This window comes from Hemitrygon akajei, chromosome 5, assembly GCF_048418815.1.
Source record: "Hemitrygon akajei chromosome 5, sHemAka1.3, whole genome shotgun sequence".
Lineage (NCBI taxonomy): Eukaryota > Metazoa > Chordata > Chondrichthyes > Myliobatiformes > Dasyatidae > Hemitrygon > Hemitrygon akajei.
This window is the reverse complement of record NC_133128.1, coordinates 141,335,284-141,348,684: the sequence shown is the minus strand read 5'-3', so window position 1 is coordinate 141,348,684 and position 13,401 is coordinate 141,335,284. Positions and strand designations below refer to the sequence as shown.

Here is a 13,401-nt window from a genome sequence, read left to right as displayed (position 1 = left end):
CTGCGCACTTGAATAATAGAATCTGGAGGGAGTCTATTAACTTGTAGTAAATTCAAAAAGAGATTAAAGTAAACTGAGTGTCAATGTGTGGTTGATAGTTGGTGAGGCTCAGTGGACTGTGTCTTTGGCTGTGACTTAAAGCAGGACGTGGCCAATTGTCATTGCACCCTAGTATCTGAAAATACACTAATCTCATCTGATCCTGAGATAACTATCAATACAAGATATACAGTACTTTAGACTAGAGTAGTGACCATCTGATGATGCACATGGTCGATCCATTCTAACTTCATTGGGTTAGTTATAAACATGTGCCAATGGACTTCCTGAAATACAGTGAGAAGAGCTGTCTGCAGTACCCCAGCTGTGGCTTAAATGGTTATACTTTAGCCTCTTAATTCTTCTATTTTATGCTCAGCTAAAATGTTAAGAAAAAGAATCTGATACTTTTTCTTAATCACAATAATATATTTCTAGGGATCTTTGGACTCCTCTATTTCTTTATGCTTCTCAGTACTCTAATGTCATTGTATATTTTCATCCGCTTGTTTTCCCTGACTAAATACGTTGCCTCACATCTCTGTGTCCAATTCCATTTGCCATTTTTGCACTACCTGACTAGTCTATTGATATCCTTCTGCAATCTTCCTCATCATTAACCACATAGTCAACTTCTGTATGATCCATAAAGTTCTTAATTGTGCCCGCTATACAAATACCGCTAAAATATATCGTGAAAAGATAGAAACCAGTGATGAGGCTTACAGAAGTCACTTGACACTGACCTTTTCCTTTCCTAATACTGAGTTCATTTGTGTTCAAAATAAGATAGTCTGCTCTATCCTAAGGGCCTGTGTTTTTCCACCAAATAGAGCCTGATCAAAAGCTTTGCTGACGTCATTTAAATTAAATGTGGTTTATTTACAGATGCATCGCTTTCTGAACACTGTTTCTGATTACTCTGTCTGTGTCTTTCAAAATGATGGTTCACATTATCCCAGAAAATTGTATTCTAATGATTCACCATTGGTTAGCATGGCTGCACCATAATCGACTATACCTTACCAAGCAACCCACACAAAACGCTGGAGGAACTCTGCAGGCCAGGCAGCATCAATGGAAAAAGTACAGTCCTGCCGAAGGGTCTGGGCCCAAAACATCAACTGTACCTTTTTCCATAGACGCTGCCTGACCTGCTGAGCTCCTCCAGCATCTTGTGTGTGTTGCTTGGATTTCCAGCATCTGCAGATTTTCTCCTGTTTAAACCTTACTGAGTTGGCAAAAAGCTGTGAACTCACTTGCACTGTAATCTGGTATATAAAACAGATGGATTCATCCAGGTGCAGTGTTGGGCAGTAACAGATCTTTATCCACCGGATACTTCTAGCCATTAAAAAATAATTGACATTTGGTTGATTGGCTATTTAGATAGATAGATAGATAGATACTTTATTCATCCCCATGGGGAAATTCAACATTTTTTTCCAATGTCCCATACACTTATTGTAGCAAAACTAATTACATACAATACTTAACTCAGTAAAAATATGATATGCATCTAAAATCACCCTCTCAAAAAGCATTAATAATAGCTTTTAAAAAGTTCTTAAGTAGTTTACTTAAATACATTGAGTCCTAACCCCAGCACTTTAACATATCTTACTCCTGGCGGTTGAATTGTAAAGCCGAATGGCATTGGGGAGTATTGATCTCTTCATCCTGTCTGAGGAACATTGCATCGATAGCAACCTGTCGCTGAAACTGCTTCTCTGTCTCTGGATGGTGCTATTTAGAGGATGTTCAGGGTTTTCCATAATTGACCGTAGCCTACTCAGCGCCCTTCGCTCTGCTACTGATGTTATACTCTCCAGTACTTTGCCCACGACAGAGCCCGCCTTCCTTACCAGCTTATTAAGACGTGAGGCGTCCCTCTTCTTAATGCTGCCTCCCCAACACGCCACCACAAAGAAGAGGGCACTCTCCACAACTGACCTATAGAACATCTTCAGCATCTCACTACAAACATTGAATGACACCAATCTTCTAAGGAAGTACAGTCGACTCTGTGCCTTCCTGCACAAGGCATCTGTGTTGGCAGTCCAGTCTAGCTTCTCGTCTAACTGTACTCCCAGATACTTGTAGGTCTTAACCTGCTCCACACATTCTCCATTAATGATCACTGGCTCCATATGAGGCCTAGATCTCCTAAAGTCCACCACCATCTCCTTGGTCTTGGTGATATTGAGACGCAGGTTGTTTGAGTTGCACCATATCACTAAGTCCTGTATCAGTTTCCTATACTCTTCCTCCTGTCCATTCCTGCTTAAAGCTCAACAGAAAGGGGGATTGACACCCGCTAATCCTTTATTTTGCTCCATCGTTGTGTGTTCAAAACCATGGCAATTTAAGAATATGGAACTCCAAAGCACAGTGTCACCTCATGATCCAGTAACTAGTGTAATGATGCGAACCGACAGCGTGAGGTGCCCTGAGGAAAGAATGCAACACCAGAGCAGCGAGTGGTCCAGGGGAACAGTATAACACAAAAGCATAGCGGATTCAATCAAACCATAACACAGACTATTGGAAAGAAACAATATACCCCCCTGAGCACAGAACAACCTAAGAAACAATTTCACTCAGGACACACCACAACCTCGGAAAATGATGTAACCTTACAGCGCGGTATAGTAGCGAAAACAATATACCCCCGGAACCTAGAGCAACCCAGGAACTCTGTAACTCTAAGTGTCATGCATCCTCAGAGCACAGTGTACCTGAAAGGACTTTGTAGCCTTGTTCCATGTCTCCTTAGCTTACTCCGGGATTGGAATATGTTCCTGGAGTACAGTTTAACACCAAAGAACGATCTCACCAAAGGAAACAGTGTAACCATGCAGCACTCAAAGCGCGGCACGATTTAAGGAATCAGTCTATCTCGGGAGCATCGAATAAGACACAGACTGATTGAAAGAAACAGAGTAACCAGGGTAATCTAGAGGGACAAAGTAACCCCAAAGTGTAATGTACCCAGAAAACATCAGAGGACACTGTAATCAAATGAAACATTTGTGTCCCAGAGCAGTGCGTAGAATAGCCGAAGGATACAGTAACCCTAAATTGTAGTTTAGCCCAGCACCGAAAGACACAATATATTATAAATCTGCTGAGGAGAGAGCATAAGGATACAACGTTACCTCAAAACACAAAGGAAACTAAAACAATATAACCGAGGAGCTCATAGTATCCTTCGGTAACAATGTATTTTCGGGGATAGACTAACTCCAAAGCAAGCATATTAACTCAGCTGAAGTTTCTTTTTTATTATATTCACCAATTTAACTTATTTCTGCCCCACTCTCCAAAAGAAAGTACATCACTTTAAACTTTCATTTAGCACGTATTTTGTTTCTCTTTCGAATACTCCCTCAATGCTTATCTCTCATTTCCTCTGTCAATCTGTCTTTCACTCCTCCTTTCAAAACGCGTTTCCCACCAGTCTTCGCGTGTTCTGGTCTGCATCGGCTCCTGTGTAGGCCGTGCTTCCAATGCGAAATCTGGTCCTGCAGCCGATCCGACGCCGGCCACGGGAGGAAAGGTAAGGCCAAGTAAGGGAGCGGGCGAAAAGGACCTGGTGAGGAGCGAAGCTCCTGTGTAAACCACGGTGAGAGTGGTTTTGTGAGTGAGTCAGCGTGAGGATCAATCAGGTTCCTTGTTTGTGTCGGAGTGCGAGAATGTGTGTGTGTGTGTGTCTGTGTGCGAATGAGACGGAGAGAGCTTGAGGATACGTGTGTGTCAGAACGTGGGAATAGTATGTATCAGTGTGCGAATGTGGTAATATGTATGCGTGTCAGCTAGTGTGTCAGAGAGTGTATGAATGTGTGTGAGAATGGTGATGTGTATGCGTGTCAGCAAGTCTGTCACAGAGGGTATGAGTGTGTGTGTGTCAGAGAGTATATGAATGTGTGTGAGAATGGTGATGTGTATGCGTGTCAGCAAGTCTGTCACAGAGGGTATGAGTGTGTGTGTGTCAGAGAGTATATGAATGTGTGTGAGAATGGTGATGTGTATGCGTGTCAGCAAGTCTGTCACAGAGGGTATGAGTGTGTGTGTGTGTCAGAGAGTATATGAATATGTGTGGGGGAGTGTGTATGTGTCAGGGAGTGTATGAATGTGTGTCAGGGACTCTGGGAATATGCGTGAGTGACAGGGAGTCTGGGATTATGTGTGAGTGCCAGAGAGTGTGGGATTGTGTGTGAGTGTCAGAGAGTGTGAGATTGTGTGTGAGTGTCAGAGAGTGTGGGATTGTGTGTGAGTGTCAGTGTGGGATTGTGTGTGAGTGTCAGAGAGTGTGGGATTGTGTGTGAGTGTCAGTGTGAGATTATGTGTGAGTGTCAGAGAGTGTGGAATTGTGTGTGAGTGTCAGTGTGGGATTGTGTGTGAGTGTCAGAGAGTGTGGGATTGTGTGTGAGTGTCAGAGGGTGTGAGATTATCTTTGAGTGTCTGGGATTATGTGTGAGTGGAATGTGTGAATGTCAGAGAGTGTGGGACTGTGTGTGAATGTCAGAGAGTGTGGGACTGTGTGTGAGTGTCAGAGAGTGTGGGACTGTGTGTGAGTGTCAGTGTGGGATTGTGTGTGAGTGTCAGATGGTGTGGGATTGTGTGTGAGTGTCAGAGGGTGTAGGATTGTGTGTGAGTGTCAGAGAGTGTGGGATTGTGTGTGAGTGTCAGAGAGTGTGGGATTGTGTGTGAATGTCAGAGAGTGTAGGATTTTATGAGTGTCAGAGAGTGTGGGATTATGTGTGAGTGTCAGAGAGTGTGGAATTGTGTGTGAGTGTCAGAGAGAGGGGGATTATTTTTGAGTGTCTGGGATTAAAGTGAGTGGGATTGTGTGTGAGTTCAGAGAATGTGAGATTATGTGTGAGTGTCAGAGAGTGTGGGATTGTGTGTGAGTGTCAGAGAGTGTGAGATTATGTGTGAGTTTCAGAGAGCGTGGGATTGTGCGTGAGTGTCAGAGAGTGTGGGATTGTGTGTGAGTGTCAGAGAGTGTGGGATTGTGCGTGAGTGTCAGAGAGTGTGGGATTGTGTGTGAGTGTCAGAGAATGTGGGATTATCTTTGAGTGTCTGGGATTATGTGTGAGTGGGATGTGTGAGTGTCAGAGAGTGTGGGATTGTGTGTGGGATTATATGTGAGTGTTAGTATGGGATTGTGATGGGATTATGTGTGAGTGGGATTACGTGTGAGTGTTACAGAGTGTGGGATTACGTGTGAGTGTTACAGAGTGTGGGATTGTGTGTGAGTGTCAGAGAGTGTGTAGTTGTGTGGGTGTCTGAGTGTGGGATTGTGTGTGAGTGTCAGTATGAGATTATGTGTGAGTGTCAGAGAGTGTGGGATTATGTGTGAGTGTCAGAGAGTGTGGAATTGTGTGTGAGTGTCAGAGAGTGGGGGATTATTTTTGAGTGTCTGGGATTATGTGTGAGTGGGATGTGTGAGTTCAGAGAGCGTGAGATTATGTGTGAGTGTCAGAGAGTGTGGGATTGTGTGAGTGTTGGTATGGGATTATGTATGAGTGTCAGAGAGTGTGAGATTGTGTGTGAGTGTCAGAGAGTGTGGGATTGTGTGTGAGTGTCAGTGTGGGATTGTGTGAGTGTCAGAGAGTGTGAGATTGTGTGTGAGTGTCAGAGAGTGTGGGATTGTGTGTGAGTGTCTGTGTGGGATTGTGTATGAGTGTCAGAGAGTGTGGGATTGTGTGTGAGTGTCTGTGTGGGATTGTGTGTGAGTGTCTGTGTGGGATTGTGTATGAGTGTCAGAGAGTGTGGGATTGTGTGTGAGTGTCAGAGTGTGGGATTATGTATGAGTGTCAGAGAGTGTGGGATTGTGTGTGAGTGTCAGAGAGTGGGGGATTGTGTCTGATTGTCAGAGAATGTGGGATTATCCTTGAGTGTCTGGGATTATGTGTGAGTGGGATGTGTGAGTGTCAGAGAGTGTGGGATTATATGTGAGTGTTAGTATGGGATTGTGATGGGATTATGTTTGAGTGTCTGGGATTATGTGTAAATGTAGAGAGTGTGGGATTACGTGTGAGTGTTACAGAGTGTGGGATTGTGTGTGAGTGTCAGGGAGTGTATGATTGTGTGTGAAAGTCAGAGAGAGTAGGATTTTGTGGGTGTCTGAGATTGTGGGATTGTGTGTGAATGTCAGTATGAGATTATGTGTGAGTGTCAGAGAGTGTGAGATTGTGTGAGTGTTGGTATGGGATTATGTATGAGTGTCAGAGAGTGTGAGATTGTGTGTGAGTGTCAGAGAGTGTGGGATTGTGTGTGAGTGTCAGAGAGTGTGAGATTATGTGTGAGTGTCAGAGAGTGTGGGATTGTGTGAGTGTCAGTATGAGATTATGTGTGAGTGTCAGAGAGTGTGGGATTATGTGTGAGTGTCAGAGAGTGTGGGATTGTGTGTGAGTGTCAGAGAATGTGGGATTATCTTTGAGTGTCTGGGATTATGTGTGAGTGGGATGTGTGAGTGTCAGAGAGTGTGGGATTGTGTGTGGGATTATATGTGAGTGTTAGTATGGGATTGTGATGGGATTATGTGTGAGTGGGATTATGTGTAAATATAGAGAGTGTGGGATTACGTGTGAGTGTTACAGAGTGTGGGATTGTGTGTGAGTGTCAGAAAGTGTGTAATTGTGTGGGTGTCTGAGTGTGGGATTGTGTGAGTGTCAGTATGAGATTATGTGTGAGTGTCAGAGAGTGTGGGATTATGTGTGAGTGTCAGAGAGTGTGGAATTGTGTGTGAGTGTCAGAGAGTGGGGGATTATTTTTGAGTGTCTGGGATTATGTGCGAGTGGGATGCGTGAGTTCAGAGAGCGTGAGATTATGTGTGAGTGTCAGAGAGTGTGGGATTGTGTGAGTGTTGGTATGGGATTATGTATGTGTGTCAGAGAGTGTGAGATTGTGTGTGAGTGTCAGAGAGTGTGGGATTGTGTGTGAGTGTCAGAGAGTGTGGGATTGTGTGTGAGTGTCAGTGTGGGATTGTCTGAGTGTCAGAGAGTGTGAGATTGTGTGTGAGTGTCAGAGAGTGTGGGATTGTGTGTGAGTGTCTGTGTGGGATTGTGTATGAGTGTCAGAGAGTGTGGGATTGTGTGTGAGTGTCAGTGTGAGATTATGTGTGAGTGTCAGAGAGTGTGGAATTGTGTGTGAGTGTCAGAGCGGGATTGTGAGTGTCAGAGGGTGTGAGATTATCTTTGAGTGTCTGCGATTATGTGTGAGTGGGATGTGTGAGTGTCAGAGAGTGTGGGACTGTGTGTGAGTGTCAGAGAGTGTGGAATTGTGTGTGGGTGTCAGAGAGTGTGGGATTGTGTGTGAATGTCAGAGAGTGTAGGATTTTATGAGTGTCAGAGAGTGTGGGATTATGTGTGAGTGTCAGAGAGTGTGGAATTGTGTGTGAGTGTCAGAGAGAGGGGGATTATTTTTGAGTGTCTGGGATTATGTGTGAGTGGGATTGTGTGTGAGTTCAGAGAATGTGAGATTATGTGTGAGTGTCAGAGAGTGTGGGATTGTGTGAGAGTTGGTATGGGATTATGTATGAGTGTCAGAGAGTGTGAGATTGTGTGTTAGTGTCAGAGAGTGTGGGATTGTGTGTGAGTGTCAGAGAGTGTGAGATTATGTGTGAATGTCAGAGAGTGTAGGATTTTATGAGTGTCAGAGAATGTGAGATTATGTGTGAGTGTCAGAGAGTGTGGGATTGTGTGAGTGTTGGTATGGGATTATGTATGAGTGTCAGAGAGTGTGAGATTGTGTGTGAGTGTCAGAGAGTGTGGGATTGTGTGTGAGTGTCAGAGAGTGTGGGACTGTGTGTGAATGTCAGAGAGTGTAGGATTTTATGAGTGTCAGAGAGTGTGGGATTATGTGTGAGTGTCAGAGAGTGTGAGATTGTGTGTGAGTGTCAGAGAGTGTGGGATTATGTGTGAGTGTCAGAGAGTGTGGGATTGTGTGTGAGTGTCAGAGAGTGGGGGATTGTGTCTGATTGTCAGAGAATGTGGGATTATCCTTGAGTGTCTGGGATTATGTGTGAGTGGGATGTGTGAGTGTCAGAGAGTGTGGGATTGTGTGTGGGATTATATGTGAGTGTTAGTATGGGATTGTGATGGGATTATGTTTGAGTGTCTGGGATTATGTGTAAATGTAGAGAGTGAGGGATTACGTGTGAGTGTTACAGAGTCTGGGATTGTGTGTGAGTGTCAGAGAGTGTATGATTGTGTGTGAAAGTCAGAGAGAGTAGGATTTTGTGGGTGTCTGAGATTGTGGGATTGTGTGTGAATGTCAGTATGAGATTATGTGTGAGTGTCAGTGTGAGATTGTGTGTGAGTGTCAGAGAGTGTGGGATTGTGTGTGGGATTATGTGTGAGTGTTAGTATGGGATTGTGATGGGATTATGTGTGAGTGTCTGCGATTATGTGTAAATGTAGAGAGTGTGGGATTACGTGTGAGTGTCAGAGTGTGGGATTACATGTGAGTGTCAGAGTGTGGGATTACGTGTGAGTGTCAGAGAGTGTGTGATTGTGTGTGAGTGTCAGAGAGTGTGGGATTGTGTGTGAGTGTCAGTGTGTGATTATGTGTGAGTGTCAGTATTGGATTGTGTGTAGGATTATGTGTGAGTATCTCTGAATATGTGTGTCAGAGAGTGTGTGTGTGTGTGTGTGTGTGTGTGATGGTCCCATCTGGCAACCCCCCATCTTGCTATTATCTCCTTGAAATTCCGTCGGCTAATTTCCAATTGTTCCCAGTTCTATAAATTACAGCACACCTGGTTTCCATTGGTGAATGCAGGATAAGAACCCTGGAGTCACAGCAATGAGCTGCCAGTTCGTTGGTCAATTCTGGTGTGTATAAACCTTGGTTCTCGATTCCTTAGGACTGTTATTTCTAAGCTCCACACCATTCCCTGGATAATCTACGTAAACCTTGTCTCCGTGTAAAGACTCTCCTGGATACCTGTTCCACGTTCACGACTGTGCTAATGCCTCACGACCATGCACTTGGGTTTGTCCCCAGTCACGTCCTTGCAAGAGAGGGAACTGGCCAAGAATGAACCGAGCGGACATGGACCCCGTGCAACAGGCCATCGTCAGCCAGGTCTCCTTACTGGGCTTACATGATCAACTGCTCAGAGAAGTCATGGAAAATCTTCATGCCCTGTCCAAGGATGTACAGAAGGCCAGTGAGCAGGTTGACCGGGTATCCGCTCCCATTACTCTGTCCCTTCCAAGAACCCAGTCTGACCAAACCGCACAGCCTGGGATGGCTCCACCCCTTGGGTCAGCAACACAATCACCTTGAGAGCCGTACGTACCCGAGCCGGAACCCTACGCTTGGGACCTAGGGAAGTGCTGGGCTTTCTTACTACAATGCTCTCTGGTTTTTGTGCAACAGCCATGTATGTACACCTTGGACAGATCAAAAATTGCGTACATCATGGGGCTATTACAAGGGGATGCCTTAGCATGGACCACTGCGATCTGGGACAACCAGCCAGAGGTCTGTTCCTCCATCTCCTCGTTTGTCTCCAAAATGAGGAAGGTTTTCGAACAGCCCATTCGTGGTAAGGACGCCGCTAAGCACCTGCTAACTCTCTGTCAGAGTTTGCGAAGCGTAGCAGAGTGCTCCATAGAGTTCCGAACATTAGCGGCTGACTATGGATGGAATGACGAGGCACTGCGGGAAGTGTTTCAACAGGGTCTGTCAGACAAGATAAGAGATGAATTGGCAGCGAGGGATGATGTGGACAGCCTGGACTCTTTGGTCTCTCTAGTCACCAGGCTAGATAATCGACTTCGAGAGCATCTGAGAGAAAAGACTGGTCTCGGGTCAACCCGTGGCCCGCCTTACCATCTTCGGCCAGCCTCCCTTCCCCAGCCGCTCTAGGTATAGCTCCTGCTCCGACCGTTCCCACTTCCCTGGGGGAAGAATCGATGCAGCTGGGATGGAACCGTCTCTCCTGCCGAACGACTCCAGAGACAGAGAGCTGGGGATTGTTACTATTGCAGCCAGCCTGGACACTTCCGGGATACCTGTCCTCTTCGACCAAAAGGGAGAGCTCACCAGTAGAAAGAGGTTACCCTGGTGAGCCAGACAACACTCCCTGCAGTCCTCCAGACCTAGATGCAGATCCAGGCTACTGTGACCTATTACCAACGGTCCCTGTCCCTATCCGCCTTGGTGGACTCCGGTGCTGAGGGAAATCTGTTGGACGAGGACATAACCTCCTGGGCCGGAATTCCTCAGGAACCGTTAAGTTCCCCTCTGGAGGCCCGGGCGCTGGACGGAAAATTTCTGGCTCAGGTCACCCACTGGTCACCCCTGACCTTGATTCTGTCCGGTAACCATCAAGAGAAGGTACTATCTAATTCATTCTCCTCAAGCCCCTATAGTTCTGGGATACCCGTGGTTAAACCACCACAATCCCCACATCGGCTGGTCTACTGGGAGGATAGCCAGCTGGAGCCCATTTTGCCATGCCACCTGTCTGCATTCGGCCCTATCCCCTATGGAGGCTACCGCAACCTCGCCTGTCTTGGAAACCCTTGACTTGTCCAGAGTTCCCACAGAATACCATGACCTGGGACAAGTATTCAGCAAACAACGGGCCCTTTCCCTGCCTCCACACCACCCGTATGATTGTGCTATCAACCTTCTCCCCAGGGCCTCGTTACCCACCAGTCGCCTATATAACTTGTCCCGACCTGAGAGAGAGGCCGTGGAGATATACATTAGTGAGTCCTTCGTGGCAGGCATTATTCAACCCTCATCCTCCCTGATGGGCGCCGGTTTCTTCTTTGTAGAGAAAAAGGATTGGTCGCTTCGTCCCTGTATCGATTACCGAGGCCTTAACAACATCACCATTAAAAACAAGTACCCACTGCCCCTCATTAACTCGGCATTTGAACCACTTCATGGAGCCACCATCTTCTCAAAGTTGGACCTTCATAGCGCCTACCATCTGGTCGGGTTAAGGGAGGGAGATGAGTGGCAGATGGCATTTAATACACCATTAGGCCACTTTGAATACTTGGTCATGCCATTTGACCTCACCAATGTCCCCGCCATTTTTCAAGCCCAAATCAATGATGTGCTGAGGGACTTTATTAACCGCTTTATGTTCGTCTATCTAGATGACATCTCAATATTTTCTAGCAGCCTCCAGAAACACATTCATCATGTCCATCTAGTCCTACAGAGACTGTGGAAGAACAAGTTATTTGTGAAGGCGAAGAAGTGTGAATTCCACGTCCACTTGGTCAGCTTCCTGGGCTACATTCTCAAGAGCGGGCAAGTGAGGGCAGATCCTGAGAAGATCCGGGCAGTGGAAGAATGGCCCAGACCCACAATCCACAAGCAACTTCAGCGGTTTTTGGGGTTTGCAAACTTCTATCGCCGATTTATCAGGGATTACAGTTGGGTGACGGCACTCCTTACCTGACTTACCTCGTCAACAACACCTTTCCTTTGGGACTCCGAGGCCAATTCAGCATTCACTGAACTGAAGAGGCATTTCACGACCACTCCCATCCTGGTCCAACCGGACCCCTCCCGCCAATTCATTGTAGAGGTTGACGCCTCTGACTCCGGGGTGGGAGCAGTTCTGTCCCAGTGATCAAGTCCAAATGAGAAGCTTTATCCCTGTGCCTTCTTTTCTCACCGGCTGTCCCCGCCAAACAGAATTACGACATGGGGAATCGGGAGCTACTGGCAGTCAAGCTAACATTGGAGGAATGGAGGCATTGGCTGGAGGGGGCAGAAAACCTGTTTATTGTTTGGACTGATCATAAGAACCTCGGATATATTCAGACCGCCAAACGTTTGAACTCCCGCCAGGCCCGTTGGACATTATTTTTTGGTCGATTCAAGTTTTCTCTCACTTACCATCTGGGGTCCAAGAATGGGAAACCTGACGTGCTCTTCCGCCAATGCAGTTCCAAGGAGGACACTTCCAGCCCAGAGACCATCCTCCCACCATCCTGTGTGGTGGCAGCCCTCACTTGGGAGATTGAGTCCATAGTAAAGGAAGCCCAACGGGATGACCCTGACCCCAGCAATGGACCCGCCAATCACTTTTTTGTGCCCGATTCCGTCAGGTCTCAGGTTCTCCGGTGGGGGCACACGTCTCAGTTCGCCTGCCACCCCGGGATTGATCAGACACTGTCTCTCCTGAAAAGACACTTTTGGTGGCCTTCCATGGAGGCAGATACCCGTTTCTTTGTCTCTGCATGTTCTGTCTGTGCCCACGGAAAAGCATCCCACCAACCAGCTGCTGGATTACTTCGTCCATTACCTGTCCCTGGTCATCCTTGGTTGCACATAGCCCTAGATTTCGTCACCGGTCTACCCCCTTCACACAGAAACACTACTGTACTCACCGTGGTAGACCGGTTCTCCAATACGGTGCACTTTGTAGCCCTCCCTAAACTCCCTTCTGCTCAGGAGACCACGGACCTTCTCGTCCGCCACGTCTTCCGCCTCCACGGAATTCCTGCGGACATCACCTCCAATCGGGGTCCCCAGTTCGTCTTGCAGGTATGGAAGCCCTGGGTGCCTCTGTTAGCCTGTCATCTGGCTTCCATCCACAGACGAACAGGCAAACGGAACGGGTCAACCAGGATTTGGAGACTGTGCTATGTTGCATAACAACCAACAACCCATCTGCCTGGATTAACCACCTCGCGTGGGTAGAGTAGGCCCACAACTCTCTGGTTCGTACTGCCACTGGAAGGTCTCCTTTCGAATGCTCCCTTGGGTACTTCAGTACTTTTAGTACTTTATTGTCACCAAACAATTGATACTAGAGCGTACAATCATCACAGTGATACTTGTTTCTGTGCTTTGCACTCCCTGAAGTACAAATCAAAATAAATATAATAAAAATTTAAATTATAAATCATAATTAGAAAATAGAAAAGGGAAACCCCTACCCGCTCAAGAAGAGGAGATGGCAGTACTATCTGTTCAGGCCCATGTCGATCAGTGCCGCAAGGTTTGGGAGGACGCACACATGGCCCTGCTCTGATCAGCCGATTGCAACCGGGGGATTGCCAATCGTCATTGGACCCCAGCGCCTGAGTATCGACCTGGGCAGAAGATGTGGCTCTCATCCAAAGACGTTTCTCTAAAAAATGAGCCCAAGAAGATCTCCCCTCGCTCCCTGAGACCTTTCGAAGTTGAAAGTATCATCAGACCCACAGCAGTCTGACTTAAGCTGCCTAAGTCTATGCACTTCCACCCTAATTTTCACGTTTCCCAATTAAAACCAGTTTCTGTCAGTCCCTTGTGTTCTCCGACTGAAACCCCTCAACCGGCCTGAATCATCGACAACCATCGGGCATACACCGTCCGGCAGCTGCTGAA

The 13,401-nt window shown here is 46.7% G+C and overlaps 1 protein-coding gene across 6 annotated transcripts in view; it reads left to right on the top strand.

The window, feature by feature from the left end:
• The first annotated feature begins 3,493 nt into the window (after nucleotides 1-3,493).
• als2b (alsin Rho guanine nucleotide exchange factor ALS2 b) overlaps nucleotides 3,494-13,401 on the top strand; it is a 146,128-nt gene continuing 136,220 nt past the window's right edge. For all 6 annotated transcript variants that reach the window (XM_073046720.1, XM_073046715.1, XM_073046719.1 and 3 more), the window contains exon 1: nucleotides 3,494-3,598. The gene's annotated coding sequence lies outside the window, so the exon portion shown is untranslated. The remainder of the gene's footprint in view (nucleotides 3,599-13,401) is intronic.